Here is a 14126-nt window from a genome sequence, read left to right as displayed (position 1 = left end):
ATAGTCTAACCAAGTGAAAAATAAACTGTCATCGTCCACTTAATCTTTGCAGTCTTTCTATATTCTTTATTTCTTTGGAATTCAGGATAGAAATCTATATCCTCTAGGACAGCGCTTCCCAAACTGTGGGCCACGGCCCCCTTGGGGGCCGCAGGTTTTGTTGAGGGGGGCCATGAAATAATGAAAACAAATTTTAAATGTTTTAAGACTAAGTAGATTTTTTTTTATTTTAAAAGAAACGTATTTAACTTTTATTATTTATTATTTCTTTTTTGCTATTTTTTATATTTTAATGGAAAAATTCACACATTGGTGTTAGTTCACAAACTTTGCTTCCTGCGTATTTCGGCACTTAATGAATATTAGTAAATATTGTTTATTTATATGTTTCATTTCAAAACAGTGGTTAATTGTATTTACTTCGAATGCTCTCCAGGGAAGCTCCAAATCTTCCCTATCCCTTTCATCACGCGTTCGTAATCAGGGACTGTTGATATTGACTTTATATACATATCAAACTCGTTTTATATTATCACTGTCATCCGAGCCAATTTTCTGTTACCAATAAAAGTTTCGCATATACTTCACACATGAAAAAAAAAGCTTAAACAAGTTCATGTAGGGAGATAGTAACTCGCTTGCAGTGGTAAACAACACCCCTCCCTAACAGCCACTATACTGCAGAGGCAATAAAAACAAGTACTTTTATTATGCCAACAAATAGTGCAATTAGAGACAACTGGGATAAAAACACACTAATTAATGAATCACATGTCCCCTCATACAGAAACTATGCTGTATAGACTGAAACAAAACCATATGTTGCATGGGCAAACACAGTATCTAACTAAAAACTATTGTTATTAATTAGATCTGTGTGAGTTCGATTTCCCAAGGCAGCAATAAAATTCAACCGAATGTGTTAAAATTCATAAAAGTGTTAAAACTAAGTAATATATATATATATAATGAATGTTATGGCAGTTTCACATATGGAATTCGGTTGATGAGAGTTAGCATTTCAAATCAATTGTCAGCTATGCTTTTATCTTTCGGTTGCGCGATCTTTTGTTAATACCGCACCAATCATATGCATGTTTTAATAACCTGCCTTTGCTGTCCGTTTCGCGTTAGGCTTAATTACCATAAAGGGAGAAAAATCACAAAAGTGAAAAATATTCCTGGTCTGGGGATTCCTTTATTCAGGTAATATTCACTAATTTCATGTCATCAGTCTGTGGTGTGCCAGTATCGGTAAGTGGTGATATTATCTGATCTATTCTACGTTAAAAAATTTAACCCTGAGATGGATAAGTGGCTGATAAAAAATTTAAAAAAATTCCCGCAAACAATCAGAAGAAGCAGAAACAGACTCAAAAAAAAAGGACAGTATATCATATTTTACCAGAACAGCGCGCATCGTCTTCAGAACCAAACAGTAAGAGGCAAAAAATATAATATATGCATTTGATTTTTGCAATATTCGCTGTGTATGTTTTGTATTGAATATAAATACAATAAATATTATAATAATATCTCTCTATTACAATTTTTTTTCGAGGGGGGGGGAGCGTGAAATATTTTAATTCTTGCAAAGGGGGCCCTGACATCTAGAAGGTTGGGAAGCACTGCTCTAGGAGACAGTGTTTCTCAACCTGTGGTCCGTGGACCACGGGTGGTCCCCGACGATGGGACAGGTGGTCTGTAGGCAGACTTAAATTAATTAATTAAATATATATTTTTTAATCATCCAAACAAAACAAATTAAAAATTGAATAAATAAGTAAACATTATTGAAAGCAAATGGAGACTTTAAAAAAACAACAAACAGCATCAGACTGTTCAAAGGCAGAAGCAATAAAACTATATTGTTCTTCACTTCACCCCTCTTTTATTATTCGTCATTCTGCTGCTAAATTTGTAGTAGCAGAATGACGAATAATAAAAGAGGGGTGAAGTGAACAACAATATAGTTTTATTGCTTCCGCCTTCCCTTGCTGTTTTGTCAGATTTAAAGTGAACATATGTTATCCACATTTCAATCAATTGCTTGTTGTTTATTAATTTTTATTATTGAAGGTTTCCCTCCAACCAAGGCTCAGCATATCTTCAGAAGTGCCAAGTGATACTTGGACAAAGTGTGTTGTGAGTTAATCCCAGTATTTATATATTTTTCAGATAATGGAAAAGTGGATTAGAACTAGGACTTTGAAAAGAAGAGCAAATAAAACCGGTGATGCTAACCCTAATTGTGATAAACGTGTTGTAACAGCGAGTAAATCTGATACCATTAAAGTAAAAGAAACAAGCAGTTCAAAGAAAAAATACAGTAGGAAATATAACAGTTCATATTTGGAATTCGGGTTTACTTGGTGTGGAGATGAAAGTGAACAGAAACCTCAATGTGTTTTGTATTATGAAGTGTTGTCGAACGAATGCACGAAACCTGCGAAACTCCGACGACATTTAAAAACTAAACATTGTGGTGTGAAAAATAAGCCAATTGAATTTTTTCAGCAACGCTTAGAGACATTAAATCATGGGAAAGATAGTTTCGGCCATGGAAGCATCCTATCTCTTAAGTTTGCACATAGCGAAAAAGGGAAACCTCATTCTATCGGGGAAAATTTGCTACTTCCAGCTATGAAAGATGTGGTAAATGCCACATGACAAATGACACTATCGGTCACAGAATTAATGATATGGCAGGTGACGTAGAATCTCAGCTAATCGAAAGAGTTAAGAAGAGCCCTTATTATGCATTACAAATAGACGAGACTACTGATGTTATAAATGATGCGCAGTTAATATGCTACATAAGATATGAGGATCATAAAAACATTCATGATGATATTCTGTTTTGTAAAACTTTCCAATCCCGAACAACTGAAGAAGAAATATTTCACACTCTCAATAATGACATAATAAACAAAGGGATCCAGTGAGAAAAATTTTTGGCTTCTGTTTGGATGGAGCTCACACCCTTACAGACAGGCATAATGGGGTTGTTTCCATGGTTAAGGAAGTAGCTCCGGATATGAACTGGGTACATTGATTCATACATAGGAAAGCATTACCCTCCAAAGAAATGCCACCAGAATTTAAAACTGTGCTATACAACGCTGTAAAACTATTTAATTTTATTAAAGTTCGACCATTAAATAACAGGTTATTTTCAGTACTCTGCGATGAAATGGGCAGTGAATATATACAACTTTTGCTTCATTCTGAAATTCGCTGGTTTTCCAGGGGGAAAGTACTAACAAGGATATTTTAATTAAGGCACGAAGTTTTATTATTTGTATATGAATGAAATTCTGATTTTGCATCTCTCCTTGTTGACGAAGCATGGTTATCAACACTATCCTATCTTTCAGACATTTTTTCGAAATTAAATAAACTAAATCTCTCCCTTCAGGGAAATTCTTTAACTGTTCTTGATGCTTACGACAAAATAAAGGCATTCGATAAAAAACTGGTTTTATTTATTAATTATATAAAAGACAGACAATTTACACCTTTTCCAACATTGGAATCCTTTTAGTGGAAAAGGATATTTTTGTGTGGGGTGCTTAAGGGTCAAAGCTGTATAACTGAGAGGAGACCTCCACATAGCCTTTAAAGGAATGCAGAGAACCGACCAGGGCTTCTGACCAAATGTCCAATCCTCAACTTCTCGTGGTGCACCCTGTTGGGTATCTACTTGGATACTGAACAAACGAGGATGGGCTGGCAATTTGGGATTTAGCCGACCAAATTGTATTGTTAGTGGTTAAACCAAAATAAAAAATGATGGTACAACATGACAAAATTTCATGCCGGCAGGGGGGTCGCCCGGTTAAACAAGGCCCCCGTTGTTTTCGCCAGGGAACCAGGGCAAACAGCGAAAAATCAGCGACTGGAACAAATCTCAAAACACACCGCCAACTCAACATCACCAGAGTTAAAGATCGGTACTATCAACATAAGAAGCCTGAATGACAAAGAAATGGAGCTAGCTGACAAATTAGAAAAGTACCAGATCGACATAATAGGGATGACAAACAAAATAGACAAAACCTGGTGAGATCTTTCTGAGCAATAAATACAAAATATTATATTCAGGCAATGACAATCAAGGAAATGAAGGAGTAGCCACAGTATTCAACACAAAATACGAGCCTAATCTTCTTGAATGGCAGTCAGTCTCAAGTAGAGTAATGTGGGCAAATATGAGAATGGGGAACTGGACAATGAGACTTATTTATGCCTATGGTCCCACAGAAGGTTCTACTAAGGTAGAAGTGGAGGAATTTTTGGAGGCTTTAGAAAAAGCAACTGACACAATGAAAAATGAAAAGTTGGTCCTTGTTGGGGATCTAAATAGCAGAGTAGGAAATGATTGTGAGACATACAAAAATAATCTGGGAAAATTTGGAGAAAAGAGCAAAGCTAATAATAATAGCAAATATCTGTTGGATTTCTGCTCAGGACATGGACTGGTTATTCCTAACACCATGTTCCAACATAAAAATGTGCACAAATTCACATGGAGAGAAGAGGCTAGGAATAAGAAAAGTCTCATTGACTATGTTATTGTTGATAGTGATGTTTTCTCCCAGGTGCAGGATACAAGAGTGCACAGAGGATTTGAAATTGGAAGTGATCACTATTTAGTCTTGAGCTAGATAAAATTATTATTATTATTATTATTAAACAAGACCTCATGGAGTCAAAGACTCATCTAGTAGGTCCTTTTATCTCACACACATCTCATCATACCGTGTCTTAAACACATTCAAACTCGTTGCAGACACCACACTCTCAGGCAAGGCATTCCAATCATTCACAACTCTGCACGAAAAAAACCTGCCTCTCACTCCCATATTCACACCCTCTTTATACAGTTTCCAGGGATGACCTCTGGTTCTTCCCTGATCTCCCACTATTCTCTATAACTTCTCCACCATTGATCCTATAACAACCCCTTACCAACTTGTAGGTCACTATCATATCTCCCCTCTTCCTTCTCTCCACTAGACTCTGCAAATTACATCTTTTCAATCTTTCCTCATACTCGACATTCCAGAGGTCAGAAACTACCTTAGTCAGTCGCCTTTGGACCCTTTCCAACATCTCTTCATCCTTCTGAAAACCAGGTGACCAAATCTGGGCACAATGGTCCATGTGTGGCCTAATCAAAGCTTTATACAATGGAACAAGAATCTCCCTACTTCTACACGTCAGTGTCCTCCGCATCATTCCCAGAAGTCTTTGTGTTCTCTTCACAATTTTGGCAATGTGTCCCCTAAATTTTAGATCCTTATCCACTATCACCCCCAGATCTCTTATTTCCTCTACTTCCAACAATATATTCTCACCAAGTATAAATTCTGTATCCCATCTTTGTTTTCCAAATTTTAAAACCTTACATTTTGCAACATTGAACTCACATCCCCATTTGCTTGCCCAATCACTCAATTTATTCAAGTCTTCTTGCAAGGACACAACATCTTCACTACTCTTTATGGTTTGTCCCAACTTTGCATCATCTGCAAACAACTGAATATCTCCATCCAAATCTTCGCCAATATCATTAATATACAAGTTAAATAGTAATGGCCCTAAAACAGATCCCTGAGGCACTCCACTAGTGACTTTCCTTTTCTTGATATTGCACCCCCATACACAACTTGTTGATACCTATCAGATAAGTCTCCAATCCAATGCACTAATCTAATATCCAACCCCATCTGCTCTAGTTTGACTGTCAACTTATCATGAGGTACTCTGTCAAAAGCTTTTGCGAAATCCAAGTATATTACTGTGTATCCTTCTCCTCTGTCCAGGGAAGCATTCACTTTATTGTAATAAGTAAGTAGATTACTAAAATACGACCTCCCTTTAGCAAATCCATGCTGTCCATCAAAGATTATACCATTGTTGTCAACCCAACTCTGGATCCTAGTTCTCACAAGCTTCTCCAACAACTTAACCACAACACCTGACACACAGATAGGTCTATAGTTTGATGCTTGAGTTCGATCACCTCCTTTATGAAGTGGCACAATCTTGCCCTCCTTCCACTCTTTAGGGACTTGATCAAGTGCATGACTCGTATTAAAAAAATATGTCAAGGCAGGTGTCAACTCTCTGGCACATTCCTTCAGAATACGCAGTGATATATTATCAAGTCCCACAGCCTTATTTACATCTAGTTTACTCAACTCCCCAAACACCTCTTGCTCACTTACAGTCAGTCTCTCCTCCCCATCATCAACTGCTCTTAATCTCTCCATGAAGTCACATTCACAAGATTGAAAGATCTTTATGAACTGCTCATTAAGTATCTCCACCACACATTCTGCAACAGCTGTCTTTATACCATTTTCTCCAATCAGTGTCATCCTTCCATAATCATTCTTTCTTTTGCTGGCTACATATTGAAAGAACTCCCTAGGATTCTTTTTAGCTTCATTAGCTAACTGCTGTTCATACCTCTCTTTAGCTACTCTCACCAACCAAGTCACCCTCCTTGCCTGGTCTTTGTAGACCTCATGAAATTGGTTACTTCCACTTCTCTCTTATGCTGCCTCCACAATGCCCTTTTTCTCTGTATCGCATGCTTAATTTCTTTATTCATCCATCTCACACCTAACTTATTTAACCTTCTCACCCATGGTATACATTTAGACATTGCATCTACTAAATATTTTTTGAAAATCCCCCAAGCTGCATTGATCTCTTTTCCAGCTAACTCCTCATTCCATGCTACACCTGCAAGCTGTTTCCTGAGTTCTTCATAATCACCCCCCTTGTAGTTCCACATATACCCTTTTTTCACAGGGGTCCTTGCACTGCTGGCAACCACCCAAGTAATCACCTCATGGTCACTTTCACCAATTGGTGGATGATTTGATACCTCATTGATAATTACATCCTCCGATGAGATGACCAAATCCAAGACCCTTAATCCTCTTGTGCCCTCTGTTACATACTGTCTGAGGTAGTTATCCCTCAAAAACTCAAGAAACTCATTTTCTTTACTTCCAGTTGCTATCTCTTCATTCCAGTCTATATTGCCATAATTAAAATCACCCATAATGATCACCTTTTTCTTATTTGCTTGGCTTATTTGACTATACATTTCACTATCACCACCATCCACATTACCAGGTCTATAACAACATTCCACCAAGTATTTGATTCTATTCACCTCTATCTCACACCATACTGCCTTAAAACCACTGGCCCTATTTCCCTCTTGCATCTCTACCTTGTATGGACCTAACTCTTTCTCTATCATCAATAGCACTCCCCTCCCTTTTTACCCCTTCAATCCTCACGAAACACATCATACCATTCCATCTCTACTCCTGTCAGGATGTCATCCTCATCTAACCATGTCTCACTTATTCCGACAATCTCTGGGTGCACAGACGCAATTAGTGCAACCATTTCATCTGCCTTGTTTCTTATACTTCTAGCATTGGCATACAAACACAACAACTCATTTCTGGATCTACAGCTAGTTCCACTGATACCATTCACTCGATGTGATCTCTCCATGCTGGACTGGGGCCATTTCCCTTTCTGCTTCTTCATTTTAGAACCCTTTGCAATTCCATCTGTTTCCTTTTGATCCCTGATCATCCCTTACTTTCCTGCCTACACATGCTCTCACTTCCTCTTGGAGCATCCACCTTTCTCACGCTGTGTATCCCTGTACATCCTGAGCCCCCCCGTTTCCCTGCTCCTCTTGCACACCCATTCTCTCATTTTCTATACTCATACCACTCACTTCCCCATTCATTTCCACTCCTTCAATCTCTCCTGTCTTACTCTCCTGCTCTTCCACATCACTCCCCTCTCGATCTGATTCATTCTCAATTTGAATTTCATATTGAAAAGAATAACATGTAAGAAAGTTTTAAAGCGAATAAAAGTTGAGCAGCTCTCAGATGTGAACTGCAAACTAAAATACACAAAGATTATTGAAGAAAAAATGAAAAAGTTTGAGAACAGGAATCAAACCTTGGAAATTCAGTGGCAAACTCTGAAGAAAACATTGATTGATTCTGCCAGAGAGCCATGTGGTGAAGTTGTCTGCAAGGATAGAAAAATTAGAACTCCCTGGTGGACACAGGAAGTTAAAGAGGCAGTGAAGGAAAAGAAGAAAGCATAAAAGTTCCTGTCAAATAAGTCAGCTTGTGCTCTTAGAGAATATAGAGACAAATGCAAGAATGCTAAACACTGTATAAAACTAGCTAAACAAAAATCATGGGAGGATTTTGGCAAGAATATAGAAAATAAATATCAAGAAGGTGGCAAAATATTCTGGAGGTTGTTGAAGAAGCTTAGGAATGGAGTAAAGAGTGCTGTAAAAGGAGTTAGAGATGATAAAGGTGACATGAAAACTGGAGAAAAAGATATCCTTGAAGTACGGAGTAATTACTTTGAAAAACTGCTAAATGAAACAAGCAGTGATGACAGCACAGTGGTTAAAAACACTGACCAGGCACGAAGGCAGGAATACATATCCATACGTGAAGTAGAAAAAGCCATCCAAGGCTTGAAATGTGGAAAGGCAGCTGGAGTAGATGATATTCGACCAGAAATGCTGATGTATGGTGGTATAAGAGTCTTACAGTGGCTGCACTGCATAGTTCAGAAAGCCTTGACAGAGGGACGAATTCCCGATGATTGGAGTAGAGCTCTCACAGTACCCATATATAAAAAGGGAAATAAAACTGAATGTGAGAATTACAGAGGTATTTCCCAACTGAGTGTTCCTGGCAAGATCTATGCAGGTATACTTCGGAAACGGTTGAGAAGAATTGTGGAAGAAAAGCTTGGTGAAGAACAAGCTGGATTCAGGACAAACAGAGGCTGTCAGGATCAGATCTTCACTTTATGACAAATAGTCGAGAAAGCATGGGAATATAACAAAGATCTGTATTTAAGTTTTGTCGATTTGGAAAAGGCATATGATAAGGTGCCAAGAGAGAAGCTGTTCAATACGTTGCAGTTATATGGTGTCAACGGGGCACTATATCAAGAAATACTTAGTCTTTATTTGAGTTGCAAGTCAGCAGTTAGATTTGAAGGAAGTACAGGAAGATGGTTTAATGTTAAATCTGGTGTGAGACAAGGATGTACATTATCCCCTCTGTTATTCATTATCTATATGGATCACATTATGAAGGAAAGTTGTATTAAACATGATATCAAAATTTGAGATGTTAATGTCAGCTCTTTGCTTTATGCAGATGATGTTATTCCTCTAAATAAATCCGCTACTAGTCTGCAAGATTCTCTGACTAAATTGAATAGCTATTGTAACAGATATGGTGTGAAGGTCAGCAATAAAAAGACAAAGACAATGAAAATAGGCAGAATCATTGAAAATGTCAACTGTGTTGTGAACGGAGAACCTGTTGAACAAGTAAAACATTTCAGCTACTTAGGCACGATTTTTACTGAAGATAGTAAATTAAATATAGAAATAGACAACAGAATCAGCAAAGCTGGTATGGTGGGAAGTCAACTGAATTAATTCATATGGAATAAGAGCGATATTAGTCGGAACACTAAATTAGCTGTATACAAGACAGTGCTCAAACCAGTTTTAAGTTATGGATCTGAGAGCTGGGTCAGAAATAAAACAGTTGACCAAAGACTAGAGACCGCAGATATGAGAGTCCTGAGAAAGATTATAGGCATGAACAGATGGCATCAGTGGCAATATCATATTAAAAATGAGGATATTAGGAAAGAACTTGACATTGTCAGCATCCAGGAATGCATTAGCAGAGCAATTCTCAGGTGGTATGGTCACTTAAACAGAATGGGCGAGGAAAGATTAGCAAAACAAGTGTTCACCGCCAGGTTGGCAGGAAAACGACCCAGAGGAAGACCAAGATATAGGTGGATTGATATGGTACAAAGTGCCTTAGACGACAGAAATGTAAGATCTGATAATGTTGGAGTCTTAACAAGTAACAGACTGATTTGGAGGAAAATTGTAGATAGAAAGTTAGTAACGATATAATTTTTTCATGTAGTACTATTATATCCTGTACACCCCTTGTGGGTACATGGCAGGAATTTGATGATGATGATGATGGATATTTTTGTTGATTCCGAGTTTCTGAAAGGGTATGTGACCACCTCAAAAATCTGAAATGGAATTTTGAAACATATTTTCCGAATAATTTTTATAAGAAATTTCTGTGGGTTTGCGATCCATTTCAGGCTTTCAGTCACGAGAATGCCCTTTGATTATCGAAAAAAGAACAATTAATTGAGCTTTCAAGTGACAGTGGACTTAAAATGCAATTCCGTGATCTTTGTTTGGATCTCGCCTTCAGTGAGAAGTGAATTTCCCGAATTATCTGAAGAAGCACTGAAAATCGTCATTCAGTTTTCTACAACCTATCTCTGTGAGAAAGGATTTTCATCGCTCCTTCAAATAAAAACAAAATACAGAAATCATCTTTGTGTGTGCATGTGCCGATCTGTGACTGAATTTGACCAATATTGAGCCAGATATCCAGCAACTCTGCAAGGGCAGAAAAGCTCAACCATCTCATTAAAAGTAAGCAGTAACATAATTATATCTTCTTCTTCTGAAGCTTCCCCCACTTAAGTGGGGGTCACTGTTTGTAATGAGTCTCCTCCACACCTTCCTGTCTTGGGCTGTCACCACATCCAAGTTCTTCATCTTCAAGTCCTCTTCTACCAGCTCCCTCCATCTCTTCTTTGGCCGCCCACGCTTCTGCCTTCCTTGCACATCCATCTGCATGACCCTTCTTCCCACATATTCGTCCTCCCTCCTCATCACATGACCAAACCATCTCAACCTTGCCTCCTGTATTTTTGCTCCTAAGTTCGTAACTTTCACTGTTCCCCTGACATAGTCATTTCTCAGACGATCCTTTCTGGTCACACCGCACATCCACCTAAGCATTCTCATCTCTGCTACTTCTATCCTGCTGATGTTATTTTCCCTCAGGGCTACAGATTCTATAGCATATGTCATAGCTGGCCTCACTACTGTCCTATAAATTTTGCCTTTCAGATTGATCGGCACCCTCTTATCGCATAACACTCCAGCCATCTCCCTCCAGTTCCTCCAACCCGCTTGTATCCTGCATTCCACTTCCTTCTCAGCTCCTCCATCTTCTTCCACTGTTGAACCTAAGTATCTAAAGTTTCTCACCTTCCTGATGACATTTCCTTCCGGCTCCAGATCTGTCTCCTGGCCGCCGCCGACTGCGCAACACATATACTCTGTCTTACTTCTGCTCAATCTCATACCTCTCTCTTCCAGTACTTTTCTCCATCTTTCCAGTTTAGTTCCCGCTTCTTCTCTTGAATCTACACACAACAAGATGTCATCTGCATACAACATTGTCCAAGGCATATCTTCTCTCACCTCCTCTGTTACCACCTCCATCACAATATTAAACAGAAACGGACTTAATGCTGACCCTTGATGCAAGCCAAGTAACATAATTATATCATATTATTTATTTGTTTAATAAAAATTAAAACTCTGTTCAATGATGATACACTTTTAATCATTTACTTCCAATTTAATTAATTATGTTTCCATAATTAATTTCCATTATGCAAGGATAATTGTGGGGCCACAATTATCCTTGCATAATGTCATTCCCAGCCCATTCTGATTTGAAACTGCATCCAGGTGTTCAAGCCATTTCTTCACTGCCATTCATTTATCTTGGAGGTGGCTATTTCTACATAGTCATTCCTGCACTCACTCATTTGTCCTGGGATGGCCAGACATGCTTGATTTCATTCTACTCCTCCTAATATCTCAAGTTTCCTGGTTTTCCACTTGCAAACTCTGACTTAACAACACTTTCTCTAAACATAAAATATGAAAAAATCGTAAATCATAAAATAAATTTAGTTCATTATTATTTCCTAAATGCTTGTTTTGTTTCTGTTACATCATTCATCCTGTCTATCCCATCTGTTTTCCCTGAAAATACTGTAAGCACTGTATTCTATTCCTAGAAGTATATTTAAAAAGAAAGAAAAAAAATAGTAAAGTATTTATTATTATTATATTATTATTAGATCTCAAGGGACACCAAGACTCATTGAGTTAGGCTATATGCACTCACTAGAGCTAGGCTATATGCACTCACTATTTCACTTTTACCCACAAGGCCACCATGTGGGTAAGAGGCACCTTTGTTCAAAGTTATATTTCAGCACCCCCATAAAATAGAATTTGCAAATTAAAATGAAATTAATTTCAAGAAATTTTTATTTATTTATTTAGTATATAAATACAAGATATATATACAGTCATACCCCGAAGTTATGCGGTAGGTGGAACCAACAAAAAGCGCATAAGTTGAATCCGCATAAATCAGGTATAATATTGCATACAAACATACAAAATATTAGTTAATTGGGACAAAGGTTTACAAAAACACCTATATTTTTTAAGAAATATATAATCATAATTGTAGTTTTTCATACATAAAAAAAAGAAAGTTATTTCGATGTCAATGGTTTCACAAAATCTAATAGATTCGTCTGATGGCATAATGTCTTTTTCTTGTCATGCAAAATTTCTTAATAGCAAGCTAATGATTTTTTTATTCCTTACCTTGTGGCTACAATTCGTTCCTTGTTAGAATCTATGTCCTCCAAAATCTGTAAACCTTTCTTTTATGATTGTTCTTACTGTGGATTCCTGTAGATCAAACTTCTTTGCTAGCTCACAAACTTTCATTCCACCTTCAAAATCCTTAATGATGTTGAGTTTTGTTTCCAAAGTCAATGTTTTTCTTTTCTTGCTAGCTGTAGAAGAATCGGACTTGCTTCTTTTGGACGACTTTATTATTTTTTGTGATAAAATTTTTATCAAGAACATAACATTAAACAATCGCAAGGTTTGTACACTATAAAAATCGTGTATGAATGGAGACCGTGCAAAACACGTCAGTGCTTGTTCACAGCATGTGCGACACTGGCGAATGTAGCCGGAGCTGGAAAGATATGACTAGTGGTGAGGCGTGAAGCGGGACGGGAATACGTACATATATGAAACCGCGTAACTCCGGATTCGCGTAAGTCGGGGTATGACTGTATATATAAATACGGATGTGTACATAAAAATAGAGCATCTCAAAAAAAAAATTTTTTTTCAATTATCACAAAAAAATTACAACGCAACTCAAACCTGCTTTGATGCACCACTCATGAAGCAATATATGACTATTAAATTATTTTAGGAATGTATTTAGTATATAAATACAAGATATATATATATATAAATACAGATATGTACATAAAAATAGAGCATCTCAAAAAAAATTTTTTTTCAATTATCTCCAGGGACCATGCTCTGGGTACCCGCCACAGAATACATTGGAAGAAAGCCAAAGTAATACACTGCAGCAAGTTTAAGTACGAAAAATTATTCATAGAATCTGTCTCAGCTCTAAAAAACGTTCCAAACCTCAACAAATTTGGGTGCATGAGACTGCCCCAAATTTGGGAGACTTACATCATGAGAACACCAGCCCAACAGCCAAGACAACCCAATGTAGCCAGCTGGGGGGGGGGGGGCACCATTAGGACTTTAGGGACAACAATAGTTTCTTACCTTCTGCTTTTTGTAGTGCTTGCGTGCACGTGTCATATTTGCATGTTCCCATGAAGATGGGAACATACAAATATGACACGTAATAAATACAGGAAGTATGTATTAAAGTTTCTTTTAATTAATATTCCAGTATATGTTGTGAATTCCTTAAATAATTTAATAGTCATGTGTTACCAACGTATAAGTCATTCTACAAGAACATGAAGCAATACATCAAAACAAAACAGCTAATCAGTTGAGTGTGTTGAGTTTATTGCTCATTTTTTATCGCCTTACTGTTTATATTAAGTTGTGCAATCTATGTAGTAAAGTTTCACTTCATGAATAAGGGCATTGTATAAAAATTCACTATTATTTATCATCTTGAAATGGTGTCTCTCTTGATCAGGTGCCTTTGTGTGGGGGATGGCCCTGCCACTCACTCACGGTTCTGTGAGAGAAAAATCTAGCCTCACCCCTTTCTTAACTACAACTTAACTTCCAAGGATGCCCCTTG

General features: G+C 37.4%; 1 protein-coding gene across 2 annotated transcripts in view; it reads right to left on the bottom strand.

The window, feature by feature from the left end:
• Positions 1 to 14126, bottom strand: part of LOC150101235 (neutral amino acid transporter 9-like) — a 350447-nt gene that overhangs the window by 294978 nt on the left and 41343 nt on the right. The gene's annotated exons all lie outside the window — the stretch shown is intronic.

Source organism: Typopeltis vanoorti, chromosome 12, assembly GCF_054136105.1.
Source record: "Typopeltis vanoorti isolate ZY-2024b chromosome 12, IOZ_Tvanoo_1.0, whole genome shotgun sequence".
In the NCBI taxonomy this organism is placed as follows: Eukaryota; Metazoa; Arthropoda; class Arachnida; order Uropygi; family Thelyphonidae; genus Typopeltis; species Typopeltis vanoorti.
The sequence above is the reverse complement of the archived record's forward strand: the minus strand, read 5'-3'. Positions and strand labels throughout refer to the sequence as shown.